The following is a 14,708-nucleotide window of genomic DNA, read 5'->3' on the forward strand; positions in this document are numbered from 1 at the left end:
AATTTTATGTGATTACCTCTCCTTTTCTTTTTTAGAACACATTCTAGTGCTCTGTTGTTTTTACCTCTGTCAACAATATTTCTGAAAGCAAAGTGTTGTTTTAATGCATGCTCTTCCTGGTAGGTATGTTGTTCCTAACTGGTTAGCCTCTCCAGGCCAGTCTGAACTGTGGATTTTCCTTGACTTACGGAGATTAGACTTGATAATGAAGAGGCCCAGGGAATGGGGGGGCAGCGGTGAAGAAAGTGGTTTTGGCAAAAGAGACACAAATGACCAAAGTCTAAAAGCTTTATCTACAATGAGTCCACTAAGGCCTCCATTTCAAAGTCACTGTCATGGACCAAATCAGTCTCTCCTTCCACATCTGTTCTCTTATATTATTTTTTCCTCATAAGGCCCCCAGAGATTACTCCCACTTGATTTCCCCCTTATTCCTATCCTCATTTTTTTAACTAGAAGATGGGAAAAAGAATTCAAAAATTACTTCCTAGGCCTTTCGGAATAGTGGTTAAGAATGTCACGGGCTCGGAGCAGGAAGATTGGATTCAAATAACAGCAACATTCTCATTTGCAGTATGACCATGGAGAGGTTAAGTAACCTTTTTGAGCCTCAGTTGTTGTTTTTTTGGTTTGTTTTGGGCCTCTCACTGTTGTGGCCTCTTCCGTTGCAGAGCACAGGCTCCAGACGCTCAGGCTCAGCGGCCATGGTTCACGGGCCCAGCCGCTCTGCGGCATGTGGGATCTTCCCTGCATTGGCAGGCAGACTCTCAACCACTGCGCCACCAGGGAAGCCCCTTGAGTCTCAGTTTTGATCTGTATGATGAGGATAGTAATGTTGCTAATCTCAGAAGATTGTCATGAGGCTTTAATAACATAATGTATGTGTAGCACTTGGCATAGGGACTGGCACATAGGGAGTGCTGACTCTGTGTTGGCCACCACAGTGACTGCCTTTTTTTCTTTGAGACCTGTGGCTGATGGATGATGCCTGAAAACGTGAACTCAGATTTGCCAGGAACCACAATATGTTATAACTAGTAACATGAGAATTCGAATTTGGGTGTTCCATCCAAAGAAAATCATCCAGAATATGTAAAAGCATTGTGCATAAAGATGTTCATAGGTCTGTTACTTAAGATATGAAAAAGGTATATACCCAAAATACTCAACAATGGTGAACTACACTTATCTTCCCAACAGAATATTCTTAGAACTAATTTGAAAGTAATTATGAAGAATTCCTAATAATATGGAAAATTACTTTAAGTTAAATATATAAACTTATATACAATGTAATAAAATCTATATAAAAGACAAAACTTTGACATAAATATTAGACAAGAGGAGATATACCCAGTTATTTTTAAGTGACTTGGTTTGAGTGATGTTTTTCTCTTTCCTAGTTTCCTGTTATTCACACATTTCTCTAAAAAAGCAGGCTTATAGAAAGTTAGAAGCTCCACTGATTTATGGACCTTTAGGTTAATGATTTGATGTCCTGATGTCAGTAAACTCAAATTCTGCAAAGTCATGCTGTAATTTTTATTCGTTCTACTCCCATGTGGCTCTGTAGAGCATTGGAAAATTTCACTGCCCAGAAAGCAGAATTCCATACCAACTCTAAGCATTGTATTTTCCATGGAAATTATAAGCTACATGGATAATTTTTCTGGTGTTCTTTCAGGCTATTTTCTGTATTTAAATTCTGGAATAAATCTTCTAATTAACTCAAAATGGAATATACAGCTTCCTGTATATATACTATATATTCTTTTAAAATGTGTTCATTGTTTAAATGATTTCTCCATGACCTTCCCATATCATCTGATGCTGTTTTTAGCAATTGAGCAACAACAAATAATGCATGGATAAGCTTTTGGAATTTTTTTTTCTGATACCTGCATAAGAAACTTTCTAAATCGCATGCATAGCCTACCTTAAAAACAAAACAAAACAAAGCATTATGTCTGTTTTCATGTCATCGATTTCACTCAAGAGGTTATATATTTCTCATAAGCATCGTCTGTATAGTAAGAGAGAGAAGATCAACTGGAAAATCATATTTCACTTCATTCTCATCTTGGAAGACCATGTGGCAATTTGAGTTTGCTCTCTTCCAGCTAGAGTCACCCTTTTAGAATATAAATCAGATCATGTCATTTCCCAGCTCAAAAACTTTTGGTGGCTTCCCATCACCTGTAGAAAAATGACCTGAAGCCCTTATTATTTAGAGCCTTCATGATCTAGCACCACCAACCTCTGCAACCTCAGGCCCTACTCTTTGTCTCAGACTTATTCCACTTCAGCCACAAAGTCCCTTTTATTATCTTTCAAGATCCCAAATTTGTTCCTGTCTCAGGACTTTTGAACTTGCTGTTTCCTCAATCAGAATTCGCCTCCTGCCAGATTCACTCAGCCTGTTCTCTCACTTCATGCAGGTGTCTTCAGGGAGGCCCTTCCATAAACACCCGATTTAAATTGTTCCCCCATACATCTCCTTTCCCTAATATTGCTTAATTTCCCTTCATAGCCCTGAGATTTTATTAGCTATTTATTTGCGCTTCTGGTCTAAGGGTGATGAGTGCTGTGATCATGACATGTAAACAGATATTAAAGAAAGGGAGAAAGAAAGCCTTTAACCTATTTCAAATGGGATTTGGGGAGGCAGACTCATGCAGGGGAACCAGGGGGAGCTTTCTTGTCAGTCCTGGCTTTGAATTCCATCCCTACCACTTATTAGCCAGGTGAGCTCAGCAAGGTGCTTCTCTTCTGTAAACTTTAGCTTCTTTATCTTAAAAAAAAAAAAAAAGGCATAATAGTACTGATCTTGAAGCTTTTAAGGATAATAAACTGAAACAAACATGTCATTCCATAACAACGCACTGTAGGTGGAATACAGTAATTCCTCAATATAGTATAGCTTATACTAATTGATAGTTTTCTAAAAAATAAAATTAATTAGTTGACTTTGGTTGTAAAGCTAAGGACTTTTTCATTTTTGAGGAAAATAGCTAACATCTGTTGACTTTTCCAACTAAAGACCAAACATTGACTTTGCTTCTTAACATTACTGAGTGCCTAGAGGACCCTCTGAATTTAGATCATGGCTGATTTCTTGAGAAATTATGTTGGGAAATGAAGAAACAAGTTTGTGTGTGGAGAAAAAAGGATGGTTGTGGTGGTGGTAGTGGAACTATACAAGTTGCAAAAATTATTTCTGGATGCTTTATTTTTAATTATTAAATGTTTACGGAAGGAGGGAACTTAGAGGTCATGTAATTCACTCTTGTCAATTTACTGACCAGGAGAAAGAGATTCCCAAGCCCTCCCTCAATTTATTTAAATGCATGGTATAAAATAACAGGAGAGTAGGAGAGTTATTTATTAATCAGAGAAAAGAAGTATAGAGATGTTGTATAATGCCTCTGCTTTCTCACTGGCTATAAAGCTATTTTACTTTATTATAGGCTAACTTATTCAAAGCTACTGGCTAGTTAGCCATGGCCTTCTTGTCTTCTATCATGTGTATCATTAATAAACAAGATGAGCAAAAATACTACAAAGATCACTCCAATAGAATTTTTCCATCCTGCTGGTATTGTTTAACCTTAGAAAATTCTTAATTTAAAAAATATGGTTCTGTGTAAGTTTTAATATATTTGTAAAATGTGCTAGTTTTTAAGAACTGACATTATTACCATAATTTAATTTAGTTTTGAGGAACATCTATTGAGTGCCTATTTTTTAATTTTATAATTATCTTTTTATACAGCAGGTTCTTATTAGTTTTTGATTTTATACATATTAGTGCATATATGTCAATCCCAACCTCCCAATTCATCCCACCTCCTCCCCCCCACCGCTAACATTTCCCCCTTGGTGGCCATACGTTTGTTCTCTACATCTGTGTCTCTATTTCTGCCTTGCAAATTGGTTCACCTGTACCATTTTTCTAGATTCCACATATATACGTTAATATACGATATTTTTTTCCTCTTTCTGACTTACTTCACTCTGTATGACAGTCTCTGGGTCCATCCACGTCTCTACAAATGACCGAATTTCGTTCCTTTTTTATGGCTGAGTAATATTCCATTGTATATATGTAACACATCTTCTTTATCCATTCATCTGTTGATGGGCACTTAGGTTCTATGACCTGGCTATTGTAAATAGCACTGCAGTGAACATTCGGGTGCATGTGTCTTTTTGAATTATGTTTTTTAAGGGTATATGCCCAGTAGTGGGATTGCTGGGTCATATGTTAATTCTATTTTTAGTTTTCTAAGGAACCTCCGTACTGTTCTCCATAGTGGCTGTATCAATTTACATTCCCACCAGCAGTGCAAGAGGGTTCCCTTTTCTCCACACCCTCTCCAGCATTTGTTGTTTGTAGATTTTCTGATGATGCCCATTCTAGCTGGTGTGAGGTGATACCTCACTGTAGTTTTGATCTGCATTTATCTAATAATTAGTGATGTTGAGCAGCTTTTCACTTGCCTCTTGGCCATCTGTACGTCTTCTTTGGAGAAATGTCTATTTAGGTCTTCTGCCCATTTTTGGATTGGGTTGTTTGTTTTTTTGATATTGAGCTGCATGAGCTATTTATATATTTTGGAGATTAATCCTTTGTTGATTCGTTTGCAAATATTTTCTCCCACTCTGAGGGCTGTCTTTTCATCTTGTTTATAGTTTCCTTTGCTGTGCAAAAGCTTTTAAGTTTCACTGGGTCCCATTTGTTTATTTTTGTTTTTACTTCCATTACTCTAGGAGGTGGTTTCAAAAAAGATCTTGCTATGATTTATGTCAAAGAGTGTTCTTCCTATGTTTTCCTCTAAGAGTTTGATAGTGTCTGGTTTTACATTTAGATCTTTAGTCCATTTTGAGTTTATTTTTGTGTGTGGTGTTAGGGAGTGTTCTAATTTCATTCTTTTACATGTAGCTGTCCACTTTTCCCAGCAACACTTATTGAAGAGACTGTCTTTTCTCCATTGTATATCTTTGCCTCCTTTGTCATAGATTAGTTGACCATAGGTGCATGGGTTTATCTCTGGGCTTTCTAACCTATTCCATTGATCTATATTTCTGTTTTTGTGCCAGTACCATATTGTCTTGATTACTATAGCTTTGTAGTAGAGTATGAAGTCAGAGAGTCTGATTCCTCCAGCTCTTGTTTTTTTCCCTGAAGATTGCTTTGGCTATTTGGGGTCTTTTGTGTCTCCGTACAAATTTTAAGATTTTTTATTCTAGTTCTGTAAAAAATGCCACTGGTAATTTGAAAGGGATTGCATTGAATCTGTAGATTGCTATGGGTAGAATAGTCATTTTCACAATATTGATTCTTCCAATCCAATAACATGGTATATCTCTCCATCTGTTTGTGTCATCTTAGATTTCTTTCATCAGTGTTTTATAGTTTTCTGAGTACAGGTCTTTTACCTCCTTAGGTAGGTTTATTCCTAGGTATTTTATTCTTTTTGTTACAATGGTGGATGGGATTGTTTCCTTAATTTATCTTTCGTTGTTAGTGTATTGGAATGCAAGAGATTTCTGTACATTAATTTTGTATCCTGCAACTTTACCAAATTCATTGATTAGCTCTAGAAGTTTTCTGGTGGCACCTTTAGGATTATCTATATATATAGTATCATGTCATCTGCAAACAGTGAGAGTTTTACTTTTTTCCATTTTGGGTTCCTTTTATTTCTTTTTCTTCTCTGATTGCTGTGGCTAAGACTTCCAAAACTATGTTGAATAATAGTGGCGAGAGTGGACATCCTTGTCTTGTTCCTGATCTTAGAGGAAGCGCTTTCAGTTTTTCACCATTGAGAAGGATGTTTGCTGTGGGTTTGTCATATATGGCCTTTATTATGTTGAGGTAGGTTCACTCTGTGCCCACTTTCAGGAGAGTTTTTATCATAAATGTGTGTTGAATTTTGTCAAAAGCTTTTTCTGCATCTCTCGAGATGATCATATGGTTTTTATTCTTCAATTTGTTAATATGGTGTATCACATAGATTGATTTGCATATATTGAAGAATTCTTGCATCCCTGGGATAAATCCCACTTGATCATGCTGTATAATCCTTTTAATGTGTTGTTGGATTCTGTTTGCTAGTATTTTGTTGAGAATTTTTGTATCTATATTCAGCAGTGATATTGCTCTGTAAGTTTCTTTTTTTGTAATATATTTGTCTGGTTTTGGTATCAGGGTGATGGCCTCGTAGGATGAGTATGGGAGAGTTCCTCCCTCTGCTATATTTTGGAAGAGTTTGAGAAGGATGGGTGTTAGCTCTTGTCTAAATGTTTGATAGAATTCACCTGTGAAGCCATCTGGTCTGGGATTTTGTTTGTTGGAAAACTTTTAATCACAGTTTCAATATCATTACTTGTGACTGGTCTGCTCATATTTTCCCTTTCTTCCTGGTTCAGTCTTGGAAGGTTATACCTTTCTAAGAATTTGTCCATTACATCCATGTTGTCCATTTTATTGGCATAGAGTTGCATGTAGTAATCTCTAATGATGCTTTGTGTTTCTGTGGTGTCCGCTGTAACTTCTAGTTTTCCATTTCTAATATTATTGATTTGAGTCCTCTCCCCCTTTTTCTTGATGAGTCTGGCTAAAGTTTTATCAATTTTGTTTATCTTCTCAAATAACCAGCTTTTAGTTTTATTGATCCTTGCTATTGTTTTCTTTGTTTCTATTTCATTTATTTCTGATCTGATCTTTATGATTTCTTTCCTTCTACTAACTTTGGGTTTTGTTTGTTCTTCTTTCTCTAGTTCCTTTAGGTGTAAGGTTAGATTGTTTGAGATTTTTCTTGTTTCTTGAGGTAGGACTGTATTACTGTAAACTTTCCTCTTAGAACTGCTTTTGCTGCATCCCATAGGTTTTGGATAGGTTGTGTTTCCATTGTCTTTTGTTTCTAGGTATTTTTTTGATTTCCGCTTTGTTTTCTTCAGTGACCTCTTGGTTTTTTAGTAACGTACTGTTTAGCCTCCATGTGTTTGTGTTTTGTACGTCTTTTTCCCTGTAATTGATTTCTAACCTCATAGAGTTGTGGTCAGAGAAGATGCTTGATATGATTTCAGTTTTCTTCAATTTACTGAGGCTTGATTTGTGACTCAAGATGTGATCTATCCTGGAGAATGTTCTGTGTCCACTTGAGAAGAAAGTGTAATCTGCTGTTTTTGGAAGGAATGTCCTATAAATATCAATTAAATCTATCTGGTCTATTTTGTCATTTATAGCTTGTGTTTTCTTATTAATTTTCTGTCTGGATGATCTGTCCATTGCTGTAGGTGAGATGTTAAAGTCCCCCACTATTATTGTGTTACTGTCGATTTCCTCTTTAATAGCTGTTAGCATTTGCTTCATGTGTTGAGGTGCTCCTATGTTGGGTGCATATATATTTATAATTGTTATATTTTCTTCTTGGATTGATCCCTTGATCACTATGTAGTGTCCTTCCTTGTCTCTTGTAACATTCTTTATTTTAAAGTCTATTTTATCTAATATGAGTATTGCTACTCCAGCTTTATTTTGATTTCCATTTGCATGGAATATCTTTTTCCATCCCCTCACTTTCAGTCTGAATGTGTCCCTAGGTCTGAAGTGGGTCTCTTGTAGACAGCATATATATGGGTCTTGTTTTGGTATCCATTCAGCGAGCCTGTGTGTTTTGTTTGGAGCATTTAATCCATTCACATTTAAGGTATCGATACATATATTCCTATTGCCATTTTCTTAATTGTTTTGGGCTTGTTTTTGTAGGTCCTTTTCTTCTCTTGTGTTTCCCACTTAAGTTCTTTAGCATTTTTTGTGGAGCTGGTTTGATGGTGCTGAATTCTCTTAGCTTTTGCTTGTCTGTAAAGCTTTTGATTTCTCCATCAAATCTGAATGAGATCCTTGCTGGGTAGAGTAATCTTGGTTGTAGGTTCTTCCCTTTCATTACTTTAAATATATCATGCCACTCCCTTCTGGCTTATAGAGTTTCTGCTGAGAAATCAGTTGTTAACCTTATGGGAGTTCCCTTGTATGTTATTTGTTGTTATTCCCTTGTTGCTTTTAATAATTTTTCCGTGTCTTTTATTTTTGTCAGTTTGATTACTATGTGTCTCGGTGTATTTCTCTTGGGTTTATCCTGCCTGGGACTCTGTGCTTCCTGGACTTGGGTAGCTATTTCCTTTCCCATATTAGGGAAGTTTTCGACTATAATCTCTTCAAATATTTTCTCAGTTCCTTTCTCTCTCTCTTCTCCTTCTGGGACCCCTATAATGGGAATGTTGGCGCGTTTACTGTTGTCGCAGAGGTCTCTTAGGCTGTCTTCATTTCTTTTCTTTCTTCTTTTTTTATTCTGTTCTGTGGCAGTGATTTCCACCATTCTGTCTTCCAGGTCACTTATCCATTCTTCTGCCTCAGTTATTCTGCTACTGATTCCTTCTAGTGTATTTTTCATTTCACATATTGTATTGTTCATCTCTGTTTGTTTGTTCTTTAATTCTTCTAGGTCTTTGTTAAACATTTCTTGCATCTTCTCGATTTGGCTCCATTCTTTTTCTGAACTCCTGGATCATCTTCACCATCATTATTCTGAATATGTTTTTCTGGAAGGTTGCCTCTCTCCACTTCATTTAGTTGTTTTTCTGGGGTTTTATCTTGTTCCTTCATCTGGTACATAGTCCACTGCCTTTTCATCTTGTCTGTCTTTCTGTGAATGTGTTTTTTGTTCCACAGTCTGCAGGAATGTAGTTCTTCTTGCTTCTGCTGTCTGCCCTCTGGTGAATGAGGCTATCTAACAGGCTTGTGCAAGCTTCCTGATGGGAGGGACTGGTTGTGGGTAGAGCTGGCTGTTGCTCTGGTGGGCAGAGCTCAGTAAAACTTTAATCTGCTTGTGTGCTGATGGGTGGGGCTGAGTTCACTTCCTGTTGATCATTTGGCTTAAGGTGACCCAGCACTGGAGCCTACAGCACCTTTGGTGGGCTAATGGCAGACTCTGGGAGGGCTCACACCAAGGAGTACTTCCCAAAACGTCTGCTGCCAGGGTCCTCGTCCCTGTGGTGAGCCACAGCCACCCCCAACCTCTGCAGGAGACCCTCCAACACTAGCAAGTAGGTCTGGTTCAGTCTCCTATGGGGTCACTGCTCCTTCCCCTGGGTCCTGATGCGCACACTCCAAGAGTGGAGTTTCTGTTTGCCCCAGACCTGTTGAAGTCCTGCAATCAAATCCTGCTAGCCTTCAAAGTCTGATTCTCTGGGAATTCCTCCTCCCCCTGTTGGACCCCCAGGCTGGGAAGCCTGACGTGGGGCTCAGAACCTTCACTCCAGTGGGTGGACTTCCACGGTATAATTGTTCTCCAGTTTGTGAGTCACCCACCCAGCAGTTATGGGGTTTGATTTTATTGTGATTGAGCCCCTCCTACCATCTCGCTGTGGCTTCTCCTTTGTCTTTGAATGTAGGGTATCTTTTTTTTTTTTTTAATTTCATTTATTTATTTATTTATTTATTTATGGCTGTGTTGGGTCTTCGTTTCTGTGCGAGGGCTTTCTCCAGTTGCGGCAAGCGGGGGCCAGTCTTCATTGCAGTGCACGGGCCTCTCACTGTGGCGGCCTCTCTTGTGCAGCACAAGCTCCAGATGCGCAGGCTCAGTAGTTGTGGCTCATGGGCCTAGTTGCTCCGCGGCATGTGGGATCTTCCCAGACCAGGGCTCGAACCCGTGTCCCCTGAATTGGCAGGCAGATTCTCAACTGTGCCACACCAGGGAAGCCCTGTAGGGTATATTTTTTGTGACTTCCATCATCCTGTTGATGATTGTTCAACAGTTAGTTATGATTCTGGTGCTCTCGCAAGAGAGAGTGACCACACGTCCTTCTACTCTGCCATCTTGAACTTACAATATTGAGTGCCTATTTTGAACTAGATTCTGCAGTAGGCTATGGGGATAAAAAGATGGGTAAAAAGAATGCTTCATTTCCTTACAGATCTAAGTCCAGAGAGTGAGAAAGATAGTATCATGATAAAATTCTGATTGATATCATGAAATTTATTATGAATAGGGGTGTTATCAAGGTGTTATGTGAGGTCAGAAAATAGGTGCCTAAGTCAGTTTTGGGAGAGGGCTTCCTGGAAAAAAAAGCAACAGGAGGACAAGGGACTATGAGACTCCTTTTTGTACAACTTCATGTTTGTAATTTTGTGGGGCTGCAAGTAAGTATAGCTGTCCCTTGGTATCCTTCAGGGATTGATTTCAGGAACCCCCACAAATACGAAAATCCTCCAGTGCTCAGGTCCCTTATATAAAATGGCATAGTATTTGCATATAACCTACGTACATCATCCAGGATACTTTAAATCATCTCTAGATTAATACTTATAATACCAAATACAATGTAAATATTATGTAAGTATTTGTCAGTATACAGCAAATTCAAGTTTTGCCTTTTGGAACTTTCTGTAATTTTGGCATTTTTTATCCCAAATATTTTTTATCTACAGTTGGTTGAATCCACTGATACAGAACCCGTGGATGTGGAGGGCCGACTGTAACTTCCTTTTCACCTCTGCTGCAGGCAACAGTTGCCAGTGCCTGAATCATATCTTTATTTTCTCTAGGAAATGACCAGATGGACCCATGGTTGACACAGATAACTCTCCTGTGTAGTTGCCTCTTTATTCTGTGGTACTCCGAGGACTAGTGGAATTTTCAATCTCCACCATAGGATCTTCCCACAAAGAGCACATTGAAGTCTTTTAATAATGAATAACAAAGAATAATAGATAAAATAGTAAACTTCTTAATTAAGCATTTCAGTAATTGCTTTAAAAATCTATGCCCTAGGGTTTCCCTGGTGGCGCAGTGGTTGAGAGTCCGCCTGCCGATGCAGGGGACACGGGTTCGTGGCCCGGTCCGGGAAGATCCCACGTGCCGCAGAGCGGCTGGGCCCGTGAGCCATGGCCGCTGAGCCTGCGCGTCCGGAGCCTGTGCTCCGCAACGGGAGAGGCCACAACAGTGAGAGGCCCGTGTACCGGGGGGGGGGGGGAATCTATGCCCTAAGGGACAGTCAAAGTATCTTCTCCATATAGGGTGAAATAATGCAGTAGGCTATTTATTGGCTTTAAATGAATATTCAATTAATGAAAACTGGAATATGATGCTCTGAAAAGTCTGAGGATTGTGCTTTTCATTTTTTCCTAAGTTTCAAGCACCCAGAAACCAATGGCTTTTAAAGAAAATTCATGGTAAAATAGGGTATTTGTGTGCAAGCCACCCATCATAGTAGATTTAAGAGCTAACATTCACAGGAATTCAGAGCAGCTTTTAAAAAGTAGTTTTGGATCTTAGGTGAAAACAAAGCCAGCTAAGATCAGTGCACTTTAGCATCAGCTAATATAGTCTGATTTTAATCTCCTTCTTATAAAAATATTCTCTTGTATGCCTAAAAATATATTTCATTGCAAGCTCCCGTAAATTAGAGAAGGAGGAGGGGAGGGTATGTGTGTTGAGGGGGGCAGAGATGGGAGGAAGAACTGTATAGGTGCAATAGGCAGTCTTTTATCCATTTCTTAAACTTTCCTCATTCGCTTCTCTTCTCCATTGTCTTTTCTTGATTCCTAACTCATTTCTTATGCCAAGCCCTTCCTCAACAGTAGAGAAGATAATTATCATCTACAATTTCTTCCTAAAAGATTAATAAAACACATTTAGTTATACATGAAATATTCTTTAAATTTGCTAATTCCACCCCCCCCTCCATTTTTTAGCAACATTTCCCTGTGATGATGCAAATTTAAGGAAACTGCATTTCAGCATCAGGCCCCTAAGTGTGCTCCCTTCTGGGCTGATTACTTTGAGCTAATGTCATGTTCCATTCACTGGGATTCCACACACTTCCCCTATATTGATTACTTTATCAGTAGTAGTAATCACAGATATCATTACCAGCCAATTATGCAAACACATATCTAAACTAGGTAACTTATTCACCAACATTATCTGTTACAAGTCTTAATTTTGTAATGAAGCTGATTATCCTCTTATCCAATTGAGTATAGCTACATATTTTGATTTAGTAGGCTAGATGCAAGTATATTGGATTATATAGTAGATGATTACTTACATATGTTTGTAACAATGCAAAATGAGGGCAATTTGAGTGTAATCTGTTTCTTATTCTATTTGAGGACTGCATTAGAGAAGCTAACTGCTTTAAAAACAAATAGACCCAAACATATATTCGGATCAAAAACAATAGAAGTGTATTTCCTGCTCACATAACAGAACTGGGTGTGAGAACTGGTACTTGGGGATGCAGTCATCCAGAGACCCAGGTGGGTTTCTGGCATGTTCAATACAAGAGTTCAATACAAGGTCATCCTGGAAGATTCATTTTAGGGAAAAAGAACATGGAGGAGCCAATGAAAGATGTCTATGGGCTGACCTTGACAGTGAGGAATGTTTATATTCTACAGGCTAGAGCTTAGTCACATGACCACACATAACTATCAAGGGAATAGGAATTATACTCTATTCCAGGAAGTAGAGGAGAACGTGGATTTTGGTGAGCAGTTAGCAATTTTTGGCATAAGCACTCAAAACAGAACCTGCTTCATTTCTTCATTTAATGAATACTTTTCTTTACTTGTCTTGTCATTATTTGGATATCTATTAGGCTTGCTTTGCTTTAATTTTCTAACACTGTGTCAGATGACCTATAAAACCTAGATCCAAGCTCTGACTCTTAGAAGATTTGTACATATCAAACAATTGAAGAGTGGGGAATATAAAAATTATAAGTTTTTTTTTCAAAATTTTAAACAAATACATTATGCCCATATTGTGGTAATAATTTTTTCAGCAGGCTAAATTATAGATAAGTAGGTTAGAATAAAAGGGTTTTGGAGCTAAAATGATATCTCCTAGTTCAACCCTCTTATTTCACAGATAAGGAATGTGGGGCTTGGAGAGATGAATTTGTTTAATTGTTCAGGAGGCACTCATGGTTCCAGGCTCGTCTTCAGTTTCATGCTCTTCCTTGGGTCCAAGTCTCTTCATAACATTATTTGTCATATTTTTAAATTTGTAGTTATATTTCTCACAAAACATAAGTCATTGAAAGATGTCCACCCGTTTATAGAGAAGAAATGAAACATAGTAAATTATAACTGACATAAGGTAGTATGTTTAAATCTGTGAGAAAACAGACCCAAACACCTTTTTTGATTTTCCAAACTTACTTGAAGGGCCCTAATAAATTAGCTACATACTAAAGATTCTTTTTTTTCTAATACCTTATTTTTCTTGTTTCCTCAACAAAAGAATAATGGCTTCTAGATAAATCTTATTCAACTCAAAAATTATATAATCCATGGCATGGGGATTGCTTAATTTTAGAGGAGGCAAATTTATGATCACCATGCTAATGAATATCTAGAATTAAAAGTTCAGGGGAAACAAATTATGAAATCTGAAATACTGGAAGCTGTGTTACTTTTAAGGAAAAAAACCAAATCATTACTTTTAAAACCCTTGTAAGCAAAAGTTAACTGTTTTATTATGGTGCTACATTAGCAAAACTATGCAGTTTCTTATTTAGTTGTTGCTGCCGTAGCCTAATTTCATGCTATTTCTGCAAGGATGTATAAAATGGAAACTGTACAAGAAAAGTGGCACAAATCTAGATGGAGTCCAAATCATACAAACTCTAGGAAATTTTATGGAAATGTAGAAATTTGGGGTTATTTTCATCATTCTTATTTATGTCAGACATTAACTGTGGTTGATCTTATACCAGGAGTGAACCAAAATCATTAGAGTGATGCTCGTTCATTTATTAAATCCAATAATCTTCAGAATTGGTTTTTATTATGAACATTATAAACACAGCTGCAAGTTAATATTTGTCTTTAGAGTAGTTTTTGCTTATCACACAAGTAAAGACTAAATAATCTGGCAAACTTGTTCGAAATGAAGATGAGAGAAGGCTTTGCTCTCTCCCTGTCCACCTTCTACCAAACACAAATAAAAAGGTCCATCTAATTTTGTGATGCCACAAAGAATAATGGTATGAAATGTAGGTAAAGAAGATAACCAGGCTTTGGTTGCTTTCATGTTTACCTATCCCCTGTGTTAAAAGTCTGCATTCAGTTGATTATTAATGTAAAAAAAATATCAGCAAAACACATAGTGTATTGTCATTTATATTGCTTTGATTTGCAAGGATTTTATATGCAATCTACTGTAGATTTTATATGTAGTCACTTCTTTCTGGATCCTCTTTTGGATATACCCTCTTTAAATGTGGGCAGCATGTGTTCAGATAGCTTTAAAAAGCTACAGTTTCATATTTTCCAAAGAATCTGACATTGGTTCCCACAGTGACACAGCATCTATTGAAAATAATAAACGGGAAGAGTCTATTTCTTTAACATTTTTGTAATTTGGACTTAAAATCTAACTCTAATCTTCATAGGTGTTATAGAAAGCGTTTATTTTTTGAAACAGGAAGGTTTGAAAAATGCTTGTATGGTAATGTAACATAGATACAGTCAAAAGTGTAAATTGCTATTTTAATTTGATTATCCTTTGAAAACAACCTGGATTAAATAGCATTTATACAGAGCTACATGAAAAGTAAAGAAAATGCATTGAGAAACCAGAATTTCATTTCAGTAATCAATTATTTTCAATTACTTGTGACTGCTGAAATGT

The 14,708-nt window shown here is 37.3% G+C and overlaps 1 protein-coding gene across 1 annotated transcript in view; it reads left to right on the forward strand.

Annotated features, from left to right (window-relative positions):
- TRHDE (thyrotropin releasing hormone degrading enzyme) overlaps positions 1–14,708 on the forward strand; it is a gene marked incomplete at its 5' end in the record, with an annotated part of 412,544 nt that overhangs the window by 355,445 nt on the left and 42,391 nt on the right. The window lies entirely within an intron of this gene.

Source organism: Leucopleurus acutus (assembly GCF_964270905.1).
Source record: "Leucopleurus acutus genome assembly, chromosome: 11".
Classification (NCBI taxonomy): Eukaryota; Metazoa; Chordata; class Mammalia; order Artiodactyla; family Delphinidae; genus Leucopleurus; species Leucopleurus acutus.